At 34.6% G+C, this 14,516-nt stretch overlaps 1 protein-coding gene across 13 annotated transcripts in view; it reads right to left on the bottom strand.

The window, feature by feature from the left end:
• FER (FER tyrosine kinase) overlaps positions 1–14,516 on the bottom strand; it is a 461,370-nt gene that overhangs the window by 296,950 nt on the left and 149,904 nt on the right. The window lies entirely within an intron of this gene.

Raw genomic sequence — 14,516 nt, 5'->3', positions numbered from 1 at the left:
AGCACTTTAGAAGGTCGAGGCAGGTGGATCACCTGAGGTCAGAGTTCGAAACCAGCCTGGCCAACACGGCGAAACCCCATCTCTACTAAAAATACAAAAATTAGCCAGGCTTGGTGGTGGGCACCTGTAATCCCAGCTACTTGAGAGGCTGAGGCATGAGAATCTCTTGAACCTGGGAGACAGAAGTTGCAGTGAGCCAAGATTGTGCCACTGTACTCCAGCCTGGGCGACAAGAGAGAGACTCTGTCTCAAGAAAAAACAAGAAAAGTCCATGGTAGGGGCCAGACAAGGTAAACCCTTTAGGCAGGTCACTTAAAGAAATTTGTTGTTTAATCCTAAGCAAAAACAACAAATCAGGAGGCATCACATTACCTGACTTTAAATTATACTACAAGGCTATAGTAACTTGTATTAGTCCATTTTCACACTGCTGATAAAGACATACTTGAGACTGGGTAATTTATAAAGAAAAAGAGCCTTTACTCACAGATCCAAGTGGCTGAGGAGGCCTCACAATCATGGCGGAAGGCAGAAGGCGAAAGGCACTTCTTACATGGCAGCAGACGAGAGAATGAGAGCCAAGCAAAAGAGGAAACCCCTTATAAAACCATCAGATCCTGTAAGAATTATTCACTATCACGAGAACAGTATGGGGGAAACTGCCCTCGTGATTCAATTATCTCCAACCAGGTACCTGCCACAACACGTGGGAATTATGGGAGCTACAATTCAAGATGAGATTTGCGTGGGGACACAGCCAAACCATATCATAACTAAAACTGCATGATACTTGTATAAATATAGACACAGATCAATGAAACAGAACAGAGAACCCAGAAATAAAGCCATCTACCTACAACCAACTGACCTTTGACAAAGTTGACAAAAATAAACAGTGAGGAAAGGCTACCCTATCCAATAAATGGTGCTCTGAAAATTGGCTAGCAATACGCAAAAGAATAAAACTAGACCCCTATCTCTCACCATATACAAAAATTAACTCGAGATGGATTAAAGACTCAAACATAAACCTGAAACTATAAAAATTCCAGAAGAAAACCTAAGAAACGCTCTTCCAGACATTGGCTTACATGAAGAATTTATGACAACAACCCCAAAAGCAAATGCAACAAAAACAAACATACATAAATGGGACTTAAACTAGAAAGTTTTTACACATCGAAATAAATAATTAACAGAACAAACACACAATATACAGAATAGGAGAAAATATTTGCAAGTTATGACTCTAACAAAGTACTAATATCCAGAATCTATAGGGAACTGAAACAACCACAAGAAAAAAATGAACAACTCCATTAAAAAGTAGGCAAAGGACATGAACACACATTTCTCAAAAGAAGACATACACATGACAAAGAAATATATGAAAAAAAGCTCAACATCACTAATCATCAGAGAAATGCAAATTAAAACCACAATGAGATATCATTTTACGCCAGTCAGAATGGCCATTTTGAAAAAGTCAAAAAACAACAGATGTTAGTGTGGGTGTGGTGAAAAGAAAATGTTATGCCCTGTTGGTGGGAATGTAAATTAGTTAAACTTCTATGGAAAACAATACGGAGAATTTTTCAAAGAACTAAATATAGAACTACTATTATTTGACCCAGTAATCCCACTACTGGGTATCTACTCAAAAGAAAAAAAAAAATCATTATATCAAAAAGACACCTACACTCATATGTTTATTGTAATACTCTTCACAATAGCAAAGTCATGGAATCAACCTAAATATCCACCAATAGTTGATTGGATAAATGAAACGTGGTATATATACACTATGGAATACTATGCAGCCATAAAAAATAATGAAATAATGTCCTTTGCAGCAACTAGATGGAGCTGGAGGCCATGATCGATCATCCTAAGTGAAAAAACTCAGAAATAGAAAATCAAATACTGTATGTTCTCACTTACAAGCAGGAGCTAAATAATGGGTATATTGGACATAAAGCTGAAAATAATAGACACTGGGGACTCCTAAAGTGCAAAGTGGGAGGAGCGGAGGGGGTTGAAAATTACCTATGTGGTACAATGTTCACTATTTGGGTGATGGGTTACTAAAAGCCCAAACCCCACCATTATACAATATATTCATGTAACAAACCTGCACATATACCTCCTGAATCTAAAATGGAATTAAATTTTTAAACAAATCTTTTTTTAAAAAAAAGTAAAAGCCTTCCAAAGAATAGGGAAATTATGCTAAGTGTGGTCAAGAAATTTGGTGTTTTGCCTGAAAGTCATAAAAAGCCATTGTATCCATTCTTGTTGGGACCACTATAACCAGACTGGCTGATGTGAAATTTTAAAAGATAACTTTGGCTAGAGTAGAGAACAGGTTGGAAGGAAGCCACTCTAGATGATCATAGACAAGTTTAATAGTTCATTATTTTCTAATTGCATTTCTTAATCATTATTTTCATTACTAGTGGGTTGAAAAGTTTTTAAATATTCTTAAAAAATTTATATTTAATCTATTATGAATATCTTATTCATAATCTTTGTCCATTTTTAATTGATGCATTACTTTTTTCTAAACCAATTTGGATGATCTACTTATATATTTACAAACATTAATACTTTGTCACAACAGCAGCACATATTATTCCCAGTTTTTATCCCGCATTTTAATTCAGTTTATTTTCCAACATAGGAAAATGCTCACTAATATTTTCTTCTAGTAGTTTGTGGCTTTTTAAAAATATTTGAGTATTTAATACATCTGAAATTTCCTCTTTATGTAGCACAAGTTTAAAATCAAAATTGATATTTATTCAACATAAAAAGTTTTGTTTTCCTCAAAATATTATTTTATTAATATATATGATATAAGTATATATATGATACATATATAAATACGTATACATTGGAGTTTACTTCAGCGAAGTATTCTTCTCTATTAGTCTCTCCGAAGATTGTTTCTTAACTATGTGGTACCCTTCTAGCTGTTCAAATGTTTTTTTTCTAACATCACTGGTATGACAGCATTAATTCAAGTTTCAAAAAGAAGGCAGATTTAAACATCTGAATTTGTTTATATTCTTCTTACAGTCCTCTGACAACATATACCATATAGTTAAATACAGAATAGAAGTGTAACTGATACTTTTTGAATGAGTTGTTTCTCCTTCCAAGGAACAAATGTTTTTATACAACCTTGAGAATTTTCAAGAAAACTTAGCCTCTACTCTCAAAGATCTCTAGATACATTGTGATAGAAAAAACCTTTCCTTAGTTTCAGATCACATCCTTCATCTGTGATTTGCGAAGTAAACCAATGATTTAAAAAATTAACAGTGGATCCTTAAGCTTTTAAATATGTATAATGAGAAATAACTTTCTGCATAATACTATAATAAAAAAATAGGATTTAAAATTCATCTGGTACCAAATGAAGCAATAAATCATAACATTCACATATTCTCTTTATAAAAACTTTCAATTAAAGAAATTAATGTCATAAAATAATTATCAAAATTCAAGACACAAGATTTTGGAGATAAAAACATATAAATCCTTCACTACATACATTGTCAAAAATCTACCCACAATTAAGCCGCCAGATAGAACATCTTCAAACATAATTGTTTTGTTTGTTTTCTAAGACAGGGTCTGGTTCTGTTGCCCAGGCGGGAGAACAGTGGTGTCATCTTGGCTCACTGCAACCTCTGCCTCCTGGGCTCAAGCCATCCTCCCACCTTAGTCTCCTGAGGACTACAGGCACGTGCCACCACACCCAGCTAATTTTTTATTTTTTGTAGATACAGGGTTTCTCCATGTTGCCCAGGCTAGTCTAGAACTCCTGAGCTTAAGCGATCCACCCACCTTGACCTCCGAAAGTACAGAGATTACAGGCATGAGCCAGCCACCACACCTGGCCTTCAAATATAAATTTTTTTTTTTTTTTTTTTTTTTTTTTAGACGGAGTCTCGCTCAGTCACCCAGGCTAGAGTGCAATGGCGCTCACTGCAAGCTCCGCCTCCCGGGTTCACAGCATTCTCCTGCCTCAGCAAATACAAATTTTTAAACAAATACTAAACAGTTTAATAGAGAGATTAGCAACCAAATTGTATACGTTGGAATGACTTTTCTCAGGTTGAAGAAAATTAAATTATTTTTAAAAATCGTAACAAAATGACTTGAACATGTTATGTGATGGTTTATATGCCAAGTAATTACTTTTGATTGATTTATTAATATTTTTTAATGAGCACCCAAAACTATTGTATAGGCAGGAAAAAAGAACTACTAACCTATGAATAGAAATTTCTTTAGCAATTTCATTCTTAACAGTTATTATTTCGTTATAGCAATGTAAGGAAAGAAAAAAGGTTTTTAAAAAATTTTTTAACAGTTATTAGAGCAAATTAGCCATGCATTTAAATAACTTTTATTCCTTTTTCAGGTAATTAAATTTCTGTTCAGTTTCTCAAACAATATATCCACATTAAGCTATATTATCATAGTCCAAAGTTTTTGTTTTTTAATTAACACAAAATGAATGCCAGGTAATACTACCTCCATCAGGTAAACAGTTAATCTAAGAAAGAAAATCAAAGGAAGAAAATCTAATTGGTATATAAATAATAATGAAATTGTTCTCAATAAACTAAAATGTTTTACTACATTTAACCTTTTCTGCACGAACTTGCTTAAATCACTTAACTTTCTCTCTGCTTTCATTTTTTGTCTTTATCTGGAGTGGTATTCCAGTATTCCCAATTTTCTCAAAAACGTACATTTGGGTGTCAATCAATTGATGTCTAAATCATGACAAAAGAAAAAAAAATCCACCGATACCTGAATACAAAGAAAAGAAAACAAACTGAAGACCGAGTGTTAAATACTGAAGCCTAAGGAATATTAATGATCAATTTCATCAGAGTACTTAGTTCTATCTGATGTTTTCTTGTTAATCATTTGTTTATTGCAATTTTCTGCTTGCTGAATGTAGATCTAAGAGTGCAGAGACTCTGTCTACTACTCCAGGTTATCTACATCCATGGCACATAATAGATACTTATAGAAGTTGGTTAACTGTGGCCGGGCACAGGGGCTCACTCCTGTAATCCCAGCACTTTGGGAGGTCGAGGCGGGTGGATCCCTAAGTCAGGAGTTCAAGACCAGCCTGGCCAAGATGAGAAAACCCCGTCTCTACTAAAAATACAAAAAAATTAGCTGGGTGTGGTGGCGGCACCTGTAATCCCAGCTACTCGGAAGGCTGAGCCCAAGAATTGCTTGAACCCAGGAGGCAGAGGTTTCAGTGAACCGAGATTGCGCCACTGCACTCCAGCCTGGGCGACAGAGTGAGACTCCACCTCAAAAAAAAAACAAAAAACAAAAAAGAAGTAGGTTAACTGTGTTTAATGAGAAGGCAGGGGAGGGAGAGAAAGGTGGAAGAGACAAAAAGAGGGAAAAAGGAAATGGAGAAAAAGGGGAAAGAAAAGGAACAAAAACCAAACGTGCACTAAGCACCTTTCTAATTGTATCTGGGGCTGTATATTGTTTTTACATTCATTCATAAATTCATCCAACAATCCTATGAAGTGTATATTATTAATTAATTTTACTGATGAAGATATTGTAGTTTAGCAGGCGAAAATCCACCTAAAGGCAATTAAACCCAGGATAATTTGACTCCAATTCCCACAATTTTTTCCACCCTACCCCACTGTTAGAAAGACAGCCTTTGAACAATACTGAGAGAAAGGGACCAAAGGAAATGGAAAAAACAGGTTTCAACTGGTAGAATGAAAAAAATCATGGTATTGCATAAGATGGCAGAAAGGAGAATTGTTAAAAGGAAGCAATATGAGTATCAAAAGCTGTTAATTATTTTCCATAACAGCAAATTTAAACATATATATATTATTTTAATAATGAATACTCAAGATATAATTGTACTTAGGGTTTTTTTCTTTCATTCAAATTAAACTATAAAAGAAAAGTAACATTAAAATAATGGGATTATGTGCTATTTTTTATAAAAATTGCATCATGTAAAAATTTAAACACAAACTTTAATAATGTATGAGAAAGGAAAAAAGCAGACTTCTAATAAACTAGTAACACTAAAAATTATTAGAAAAATTAGCTGATCAACTCTAATAATGTCATAAAAGGGCTATTATAAAGGTAATGCATAAGTCATAAGTTAATTACATGACAGTTTTTTAAAAAATGTTTTCCAATCTATTGTGGCTAAAAGACAACAATATTTCAAGTACAGAGAAGAGTAGATCCCAAACATGCTTACCTATCATCTAAAAATTAATAGTTTGCATTTTTAAAAGGAAGGATTTATGCTTAATGAAAAAATAATATCAAGAACAGGGAAAAAAGACCAGCAAAAAAGTAAGCACACACATTATTATTGCTTCTGTGATGTTTAATCAAATAATCAAATATTAGACAATACTAGTTTACTAAGTGACGAGCACTGTTCTGCATGCTTTAAATGTATAAACTTAACTATTCCTGCAACAAACCCAAGAGTGGGTAACACAGTAATCCCATTTTACACACTGGGAAATGGGGACAGAAAAAGTCCCATAACTTGGCTTATACCCTGCACTTACTTAAGTGGTGGGGCAAAGATTCAAACCCAAGAAGTCTGGCTCTATAGCTGGGGCTCTCCCTAGAGCAAAGATTCTATCACAACCACTGATTAGTCATTATCTCTGTAACTACTCCAGATTTTTTCACCCTGTTAGAATACCATTGCCACAATTACTTATTAATAAAGTGGGAAATATTTGATGAAAACAATTTTAACATTTAAACCGTTTTAAAAATTGAGTTACATCAATTTTAACCTGCTTTTGAAATTCTGTACCTATTCATTTCATCTATAAACATTTACTGAGTATATATATAGGTACTGCTAAACACAAGTTTAAAAAATGTTTTAATGTATAAATACATACAAGTCAAAATTCATCCAACTTTCAATTAATTGTTAAATCAATTACTTGTGCTCCATCTCTCCGACCAAATCCTGTAACAGCTTCTAAATCTCTTTGACCCACCTTTCCCACAAAACCCCATTACATAATAATACTGTGGTAAGTAATCATTAAGCACTGTTGAATCCCAAGTGACTGAATAAATAAATCTGAGGAATTCTTTTTATTTGCATTAATCATAGTAGATATTTAATTCTTACCTAACTTTATCTTCTCTCTCCTTTTATTATATCCTTCTAGGGATAATTCACCCCTGGCCAGTTAGTTTATGCTGAGAAATTAAGAAATTCATAATTTAAAGGATAAATTTGAAATATATATATATAGGTCTTTGCAAAACCAAATGGAAAATCTAGTTTTTATTTACTTCATTTTGGCCTATATATCAACTTCATATGAATATGAACACAGGTAACAGTTAAAATATAAGCTAAAAAACACTTTGAAAGTTTAAGCATTGTTTTTTCTCTCCCGATACTGAAGATACTGTGGCCTAATGAAAAACAGTGTTTCTGGCATCATCCATTGGCTAACGTGATGTGAAATGACTTCACTTATATGAGCCAAAGAAAAACGGCTATTGATGAATGGAATCTTGACCTGAATCATTTGGAAAATGATTATAATCATAATCACCTCCTAGCTTACCTGTTTTATAAGTTAGAAATTTATATATCAAATTTATATACAGTATAACATACAACTGTAAATATACTTTGGGTGTCAGATCCATAGATGAATTTAATAATAGTACTGGTTTATTAAGACACTGAAGTTCAGCATGGTAAAATTCATGCCACAGAAAAGCTGGAAGCAAAAATTTACTAATCTACAAAACTGAAGTATTAATGTTAAAATTAATATCTATAACTGACATTGTTCTCAGGTTCAGAAACTTTTCAACTATTTTGACAGTAAAATCTAAACCTATATAAGCTGAACAAAACCTAAAATATATCTTACACATAAACTACACACAATAGTATTATAAGGATTTTCACTGAAGATGTTTTTACAACAAAAAACTGAAAACCATGTAAAAATGTCACTCCCTCACTCAGAACGCTCAGTGATTTCTAATTGCTCTATGAATTAGCACTGAAGTCCTACACGGGTCTGTATGACTTTATGATCTAACTGCCCATTACTTCTCAGACCCTATCTCCTATTACTTTCTCTCTCTTTGGCTACACTGGCTTCCTTTTGGTTCCTCCTTTCATCTGCTCTTCCCACTGCCTGAAATATTCTCACCCCAAGCAGTCTCATTTGCTCTCTCAGTTCTTCCAGATATCTGCACAAATGCCACTTTATCAAGGAATCCTTCCTTAACCACACTATGTATAAAAATAACTCCCAGCACTCATTGCTTTATTGCCCCCAATCTTGCTTTTTTTCAAAAGAATTTACCACCACGTGACATACTATGTATTTGTTTGTTTATTGACTGTCTCCTCCAATTAGAGTAAAAGGCCTATAACAGTGAAAACAAATCTATTTTGTTCACTACTGTATCCCCAAAACCTAAAATGATACCTGACACCAGACATTCAATAAATATTTGCTTTTTGAATGGATAAATGAAAAAAACTGAAGTAACTGTACATTCACTATTATAAAATGATACTTAAGATGCATTAAGCAAAAAAGCAAGATACAGAACACTACTGTTGTATGCTCTAACACTTGTGTAAAAAGAACAGGAGGCATATCATTTACACTTGTGCTTTCATTTGCATACAACACTTCTGGAAGATTACCTCTAAGGAAGAGAACTGGGACACTAAGAAAGGACATTTAGACCGATGTACATGTGCCTGTACTACCTATCCAAAGAAATTAAGGTTTTTCCACCAAACACCGCATGTTCTCACTCATAGGTGGGAATTGAACAATGAGAACACATGGACACAGAAAGGGGAACATCACACTCTGGGGACTGTTGTGGGATGGGGGGAAGGGGGAGGGATATCATTAGGAGATATACCTAATGCTAAATGACAAGTTAATGGGTGCAGCACACCAGCATGGCACATGTATACACATGTAACTAACCTGCACATTGTGCACATGTACCCTAAATCTTAAAGTATAATAATAATAAAATAAAAAATAAAAAAATAAAAAAAGGAAATTAAGGTTTTTCCTTTACAAATAAGAAATATGTAAAATAATCCTACAGAAAATCTACAATTCATACTTAAGAACTCAGTGAATATCAATTAATTTACCTGTAAACTAACGTACATTTTTAGAAAAACTGAAATAGAAGCTGATGTTTTTCTATAGGATTTTATAATATACAAAATATGTTTATACACATTATCTTATTTCAGTGTCACAGAAATCCTGTAAGGCAAAAAAGGTATATATTCATTTCCTCCCTCTACGGAAAAGAAAATTCAGAAAGGTTAAGGAATCTTAACCACGTCTGGCTAATCTTTGTATTTTTAGTAGAGACAGGGTTTCACCATGTTGGTCAGGCTGGTCTCGAACTCCTGACCTCAAGTGATCCACGGGCCTCAGCCTCCCAAAGTGCTGGGATTACAGGCGCAAACCACCACGCCTGGCCTGACAATTTTTAGCCAACAAATAAAATGTGTTGTTGGTTGAAAACGTAACAAAATAGGATTTTACTGATACTGTTGCTCAATTAAGCGAAACTAAGTAACATGTGCAGAGAAGAAAAATCTATGTTGTGTGTTGGTCTAGCAAAAGGGCTTAAACAAAATGTGCAATTTTAGAAACAAAGGCAATTATCATACAGACTAGCTAATTACATTTATAAAGTAGAAGTTCATTTTATGGTGCCATCAATTCTAGACATATCTGACATATAAGGGAGATTCTTTCAACAAAAATTATTATATGTTTGGTTCAAAGCATATATTGTCATAAAGTAAAATAACCAGATTATTCTGAAGTGAAAACAAAGTCCAATTATTTAATTCAGCATATACTGACTGAATATTTATTATGTTCTTACAACTAGATAACTAAAAAAAGAATGAAGAACATGTCTCTTAATAAATAAATAAATATAATAAGAAAGTCAGCAGCTGATGTTTACTTGGAGATTAGAAAATTTTTATATTCTCATCACTATGAGTCAATAGAGTTCACCCTCCTAATTTGCCCCAGAAAGAAGATTCTTCTACCCCAAAGAGCTAGAATTGAAGTATTATATAAAATAATCCTTAAATTCAAGAACACATAAGCAATTCAAAATGTCTTCAGAATTATTAGACATTTAATCTGTCATTATCCCAATTCAACAAGAAAGAATTTATCTTCTAACTAAGCATTTCCCAAAGTATGCTCCATTACACTATGGTCCCCCCAGGAGGCTCCTTGAAAGGGAATTGGGACAATATTTTCAGAAACACTGCATCCCATATACTATTTCCCCTATTGGACATTTAATATTAAAGGCTTAGAAAGTTCCTGCAGTTAACATTACTGTTTCTTTTGGCTTCACCCAACATGACTCAAATTCTGCAACTTACTTCTCCATGGTACACTTTTTAACATCCCACAAACTAATGGGAAATACACAGAGAAAATAAAGAAGTTATCTAATCTAATGAATCAAATCAATACAACAAAACTCAGACTAGTACTACCGCCAGCCTAGCAAAATAAATATGACTAACATTGCTAGGAAAACCTTCCATAAATTATCATTGTACTTCTCCTTTTGTAATTATAATGGTCTCAAAGATATTATCTCTAAATGCTTTAAAGATGTGTATTCTTATAGCCCATTTTTTTCCTCTTTAATAGAGTACTGCCAAAGTTCAAATGAATTTATTCCCCTCTGGTAGTCTATAAGCTTGATGGTATAACAGAAAAGACTAATCTTTCCAATGTTATCCTAAGCCTTAGAAACACTCTGTTAAGTTCAGAGAAGTAGAGTGAACCTTTGCAAATAAGGTAAAACTGTGATTTATGGTTTTTAAAGGTTACTCTACTAATAGACCAAAATTATTTTTATTTTATTTTGAGACTGGCTTTCACTCTGTCACCCAGGCTGGAGTGCAGTGGCACAATCATGGCACACTGCAGCCTCAAACTACACAGCTTAAACAATCCTCCTACCTCAATCTCCTGAGTAGTTAGCATTACAGGCACGTGCCACCACACCTGACTAATTTTTATATACTTGTAGAGACAAGGTTTCGCCATGTTGCCCAGGCTGGTCTCAAACTCCTGAACTCAAGCAGTAAACCCACCTCAGCCTCCCAAAATGCTGGCATTACAGGTGTGAGCCACCACGTCCAGTCTACCAAAATTATTTTTTTAATAATATTAAGGTTTATAAGATGGCAGGGTTTTATTGCTGTGGTAGACACAAAGCGATTATTATTTATTATATTCCCTTACAGGTGTGCCATTGAAGATGCTTCACTTTTATTTCTGATTCTGCTTACTGTCACTGGCTAGAGGAAATTCCAAAATTTTAAGATTCTATTATCTAACCTATTATGCCATAATCACCTGATTTAACAACCTGTCTCCTCAAAGCACTTTTCCTTATGCTCCATTCCTCTCTTGATGGCCTCTGTCTTTATTACACAGCTTTAATTCCTTAATCATTATAATCACTTTCTTATATGCATCTTCCCTCCTCTTCCCTTCTCTTACTTAATTCATCATACTTATCTAGCATAACCACAGCTTTCCTCATTAGCACAGTTGTGAAGAAAAAAAAAAAGAAAGAAATTCATTTTTCACAGTTCCGGGAAGTCCAAGATCAAGGTGCTAGCAGACTTGGCATCTGAAAAGAGCCCAATCTCCAATTCCAAGATGGACCATTGAAGACTGCATCCTCCAAAGGGAAAGAATCCTTTTAGTTTCACATGGCGGGGGTGGGGAGGCAGGCAAAGAGGTAAAGGGGAGCCAAACTCCCTCTTTTTATATAGACATTAATTACATCCATAAGGGTGAAGCCCTCCTGACCTAATCACCTCTCAAAGGTCCCACCTCTTAACACTCTTACAATGGCAATTAAATTTCCACATGAGTTTTGGAGAGAACAAACGTTCAAACTATAACAATGAGCTTTAACTCTCATTGACTCATAGAGCTAAAATAAACATCAATACTTCTAAGAACTTGACTATACAACCCCAACCCTGATTATACATTTGACCATTTGGAACCTTTATAAGAATACCCAATGCATGGCACATTTCAATGGTATAGTTCCTTAAAGCACTCTTCCACAGAAGCATTCACCACCAAAGAGTCGGTATTTTCAGTAACACTGCCATTAACTAAGATCACGGAACATAATTCATTGTCTCTCCTGCTCTCAAATAATATTTACACAAATTTTCACAATTTTCCATGATACAACAGTTTAGAGTTCTTCCAATTCTTCCAATATTCAAATAAGTCTCTTACTGAAATTGTATACCATTTATAACAATGGAATTTATAAAGAGAAAATACCAATAGAACCGCTTATGTGAATTCCAGGCTTTTCTTGTAACATTACTCATAAAGCAATGCTTAAACAGTCATTTGGGGACAAAATCATTTAAAGCTTTGATTGTTTTCGTTTCCAAGTAAACTGAAAAGTAATATTCTAATTATTAATTGAAAAACTGAATTATGCAAAGATTTCACTGATACATGTAGACGTATTCTTAAGTTTTAGGAATTGGGCATTGTAAAGATTTCTAATTGTTCTGAAAAAATGCTGTAAAATCTCATTAACTGGCACTAATTTGTAAGAATGCCCTGTCTTATTTGTAAAATATTAATTTACTGCTTTAAACTACATATATTATAGTATTCTTTTACAAAAAAATCCTTAATGACTAAAAGCATTGCTTCAGCAAATAGGTAAGATCTAATTTATAATTAGTATTTCATCAATTTAAAATAAATTTGATAAAATGAAATATGCAGCACCATCTTGTAAAAATATATAAAGTATTATCACCATTGAATAAATGGACACGAGAGCAGAACTTGAAGGTGCCGGAAGGCAATTCATTCTCTTAAACTACATTATACACTACCTCAGAAACATTATTTATTCATTAGTTAAACAAAACTTTTCTTCAATGATTATGAAATATTAAACTCCAGATTATCACAATTTTTTTTTTTTTTTTTTTTTTTTGAGATGGAGTCTTGCCCTGTCACCAGGCTGGAGTGCAGTGGCACGATCTCGGCTCACTGCAACCTCCACCTCCCAGGTTCAAATGATTCTCCCACCTCAGCCTCCTGAGTAGCTGGGATTACAGGCACACACCACCACACTCAGCCAATTTTTTTTTTGTATTTTAGTAGAGACGGGGTTTCACTATGTTGGCCAGGATGGTCTCGATCTCCTGACCTTGTGATCCACCCACCTCGGCCTCCCAAGGTGCCGGGATTACAGGCATGAGCCACGGCGCCCAGCCAAGCCTTTAAATAACCAATTCCACAACCTCATGGTAACAGGGAAATATTATAAACCACACTCAGTGAACAAAAGATTTACCAGATAAGACATTCAAAAGCCAAACAAAAGGAAAACATTTCAAAAGTTCCTTTGAAAGAACACATATGCCAGATACTTATCAAGAATCATGAAGCAAAGAAGGGAATTTAATAGGGTCCTTGGTACATGTGCTGAGATCCTTATAGCGAGGACAGTGAAGGAGAGCAAGGATTCATAATTCACAATTCACAAAGTGATGCGTAGATTAATATGGCTCAATATTACTAACAACCACAGTAGTTTAATTTTAATATTTAATAGTAATAGTAATAACCATAATTGTTTAAATACTTCATATTCATTTCTACATTTACCGTATTCTCAGATACGGTCTTTTTTTTTTTGGCTATGGAGACATATGAATCCACTTAATCAAATCATACTATTTAGAACCACATAAAGTAAAAATTACTAAAATATCAGCTATAGCATAATTATAGTAGTTCTATAAGTTACCCACAGGAAATGCCAAGGATATAGCTCAGACTTTTTTAACCTTGGCACTTTTGACATTTTAGCCTGGATAATTTTGTGCTGGGAGTGTGAAGGGAGGGGCTGTTCTGTGCATTCTAAGAGGTTTACCAGCATCACCAATCTCTACCCACTAGATTTGGTTGTGACAATCACAGTGTCTGGAGATACTACCAAATGTCCCAGGTATGTGTGTGCGGGGGTGGGTGTCATGGGTGGGGAATGACCACTTGGTGAGAACCACCAACATACATAGATAGATAGATCAATAGATAGATAACAGAAAAAGGAAAGAGAAAGAAAGAAAGAGGAAGAGAGAGAAAAGAAAGAGGAAGTGAGAAAGAGAAAGAAAAGAAAAAGAAAAAGAAAGGGAGGAGAGAGGAGGGGAGGGGAGGGGAGGGGAGGGGAGGGGAGGGGAGGTGAAGGGAATGGAAGGGAAGGGAAGGGAAGGGAAGGGAAGGGAAGGGAAGGGAAGGGAGGGGAGGGGAGGGGAGGGGAGGGGAAGGGAGGGAAAGGAGGGAAGAAGGAGAAAGGAGAGAGGAAAGAGGAAGGAAAAGAAA

This window comes from Pongo pygmaeus, chromosome 4 (assembly GCF_028885625.2).
Source record: "Pongo pygmaeus isolate AG05252 chromosome 4, NHGRI_mPonPyg2-v2.0_pri, whole genome shotgun sequence".
In the NCBI taxonomy this organism is placed as follows: domain Eukaryota; kingdom Metazoa; phylum Chordata; class Mammalia; order Primates; family Hominidae; genus Pongo; species Pongo pygmaeus.
The sequence above is the reverse complement of the archived record's forward strand: the minus strand, read 5'-3'. Positions and strand labels throughout refer to the sequence as shown.